The sequence below is a fragment of the Indicator indicator genome (genome assembly GCF_027791375.1).
Source record: "Indicator indicator isolate 239-I01 chromosome W unlocalized genomic scaffold, UM_Iind_1.1 iindW_random_scaffold_75, whole genome shotgun sequence".
NCBI classification, from domain to species: Eukaryota; Metazoa; Chordata; class Aves; order Piciformes; family Indicatoridae; genus Indicator; species Indicator indicator.
Window position 1 is genome coordinate 2,780 of NW_026539068.1, and position 3,385 is coordinate 6,164.

Here is a 3,385-nt window from a genome sequence, read left to right on the forward strand (position 1 = left end):
AGTTTTCAGTATTTAATATTGTGAAGAGATTGTGATCATTATGAGGAAGACTATTAACAAGACTCTACTACAGATAGTTTCTTTTCTTCTGTGCTATTTTTGTATTTAACTTCCTTATCATGGTATAGAATTAACAGCCCAAATAATTTGCTTTCTAAGGCTGCATTTAGTTTGGCTGAGCTGGAGTTAATTCTCCCCAGAGCATCTTTCATAGTGCTGTGTTTTGCAGTGATGTAGCTAGGTGTTGATAATGCACCAGTGTTTTGGCTACTGCTGAGCCATGCACCAAGGCTGTGCTTTTCCAACATTTTCCCCCCCAAACAGTAGGCTGAAGGATGGGCAAGATCTTGGGAGAGGACACGGTCAGGCCAACTGACCCAAACTGATGTCAGCTCAGATATAAAAGCTAAGGGAAAGAAGGAAGTGTGGGGGCTTTAATTGATAGCATCTGTCCTCCAGAGCAACTGCTACGTGTACTGAAATCCTGCTTCCTGGGAAGTGACCAAACATTGTCTGCTGACGGGAAGTAGAGAATAATATCTTTGTTTACTCTTTCTTCCGCAAGTGGCCTTTACTTTTGCTTTTCATCCTAGTAAATTGCTTCTAACTTGACTCACAGACCTTTGGTTATATTTTCCCTCTTCCCTGTCTATCTAGGAAGGGGAGTGATAGAGCAGCTTTGGTGGGCATCTGGCCCCCAACCAGGGCCAAACCACCACAAAGGCTAATATACTTCTGTGACCATGTTTACTTTAGCAAACCTGTTCCCCTTGCTTCTGCAACATCACACAGAGTTAGTAATCAAATTTGTAGTCTTGCAAGAAACATTCTAGAATTGACTGCTTCTCCCTTTTTAAATGTTATGTTACAGAAAGTCACGGCAATATTTTTTCTTAATTTATGACACTTCTTTTTCTCCCCATGGTCTTAAGATCTTTTAAGATGACCAGACACTTTCATGTAATTAATTTATATCAAAATATTTTTGTGCCACCTTCATTTAACTTACAAGAGTTTTAACCCTTTAATGATTAGTACCTCATCACGTTTGCTGATATGAATTTACCTCCTCCCAGACTATCTTGCCAGACTTCCTATTCTACTGATATTTCTCACAGTTGCTCTTTGCAATTATCCTACTATTATCTACTTTTCTGTCTTTACTACAGATGGCAAGAACTATATGCATCATTGCAGATGAAGTTTCCGCTGTGCTACTCACACTGCTTTCTTTCCAAACAGTCTAGCTTCCTCAGAGCAGCTTCTTCTAAAGTTACTTGTGTATTGACTATTTCCTTTGCATGACACATCATACTAATATAAATACTAAGAATCAAGATCAATTCCTAGGGTACTATGCTGTAATTATTCCTATTTGATAATCACTCTTCTAATTCTACCAACCACACATCTACCAACTCTTCTTCTACAATCATTTTTACTAATTTCTACCTGAAGTAGTAATTTTCCATACTGCATCACATCAAGTATTTGAACTTGGTCCCAATAAATAAGAGTCCAGAAGACTTAGGCACCTCATAAAATTATTAGAGCAATAATGAAATACAGTATGTCAGCTGAGCTATGTTAACAAACCACATGTGCGTTCTTCACAATAAAGCAAGCAATTCACTTCAGCTTCATTTTCCTCAACTTGGTGGCAATACTTTATCTAATGCAGCCCAGGATGCCATTTGCCGCCTTTGCTGGAAGGGCACATTGTTGGCTCAAGCTCAACTTGGTGTTCACAAGGACCCTCCAGGTCCTTTTCTGCCAAGCAGCTTTCCAGCTGGGTGGCCCCCAGCATATATTGGTGCATGGGGTTGTTCCTCTCCCAGTGCAGGACTTGGCACTTCCCCCATTGAACAAGCTTCCCATCTGTAGGAGATTGGCCAGAGTCAAGACATGGACTCAATATGAGTTCAGGATCTTGCTCATTTATTGCTAAAAGACACAGGCTTTTATAGTATTAGGTGCTGTCCATGCGAATAACATTAGCTCGCTACTGGCTAACGTACATTGTTCACAGGCCCGTTGATGTATGCTGATTGGAATACAATATCAGCAATGTCTTCCTGCCTTGCGGCTTCAGCACCTGGCTTCACATCCTGTTTAAAAGCTTGCCAAGCTTTCTCTTATCAGCCTCTTGTGGCATTTTAGGCTGGGTGCCCCCTCCTACTGCCACATAAATTACACCTCTGGTGTCCTGGGTGCCCAGGGGTGGACACAGGAAACTGCGTATTTCTACCCATAAATCCTGCGCCCTATAAATCCATCTGCAAAGTCATTCTCTTTCTCTTTCTTCCCTCTCTGCCCCTGTGGACGATGCTCTCTTATCGGGTAACATTGGGGGAGTATCTCAGGCCTTGTAGGCCTGTCTAGGCCTAATGCCAGGAGAGGAATGGAGGGGGGGCAGTCTCAGACCTGGCCAGCCTGAGACTTGCCTAGCAGTGGGAGAAGGGGGGGGAAGAAAGAGCCCTGGGGGTTTGGGTAGACCCTCAGGTGGGGGGAAAAGGGTAGGATTGGGAAGCCTCTGGGTACTATGTAAGGGGTTCTGTATGCTTTAGGATGTTCTTTGCCACTATGCTTTGTAGTTTGTAGTTCTCTGTAGCTTCACCAATTGCTTTTCCATTTAAACTTTCCATCACTCTCCAATCCGTTTGTGTGAGTGTCATTCTTTTGTCCCTTTCAGGGCAAGAGACGATCTGTCTGGCCCCAAACCAGGACACCTCTCAAGGACATGTCAGGCTTAGCTAAAAGGCTGAATTGTGCAGCTCATGGACTTTTATCTTCTAGCCATTTCTCTACAATTCCCCCGTCTCTTTTTTGCACAAGCCAAGCCTGATTGGTAATGTGAAATAATAAGTGTTTTATACATGACAAAGCACAACTAAGACGTAACAAACCAATTAACGCTATTGCTAATATTAAGAGTCCAGTCTGCACTAACCCTTTCAGCCAACTGCTCAGCCCCAGCCAATTGCCTAGAGCATCTAATCCAAATAGACCGACGTCCTGTTTTACCTTTTGGGAGTGGGCAATCAATTGCTGAATGTCTTTATGAATAGATTTAGAGTGATTTTGCAGAGCCATACAAGACAATCCTTCAAATTCATCACACCCATATCCGTGAGCTCACTAGTGGCGTTTGCCCAGCAAGCTAGTCTTCCTAAATTTGATGTGTTGTAGCTGCTTTGGGATCTGCAAGGCCGCTGTTGCAGTCAGCATCCAAAGGATGATGAAAGCACTGGTCAAACCCATCTTGCTGGGACCCAATGTGGTCCAAAACCTGATGAGACACAAGCATAGAAAGTGAAAGAGTGTAAATAAGTCACTATTGGGCGAAAGAAAGCAAAATAATAATTGTTCTAAACACTTCCATTGG

The 3,385-nt window shown here is 42.7% G+C and overlaps 1 non-coding gene across 1 annotated transcript; it reads right to left on the reverse strand.

Moving 5' to 3' along the window:
• Nucleotides 1-705: 705 nt before the first annotated feature.
• On the reverse strand, nucleotides 706-813 carry LOC128979906 (small nucleolar RNA SNORA66). Its single transcript, XR_008489462.1, has one exon. It is a non-coding gene; the product is annotated as a small nucleolar RNA SNORA66 (small nucleolar RNA).
• Nucleotides 814-3,385: the final 2,572 nt, after the last annotated feature.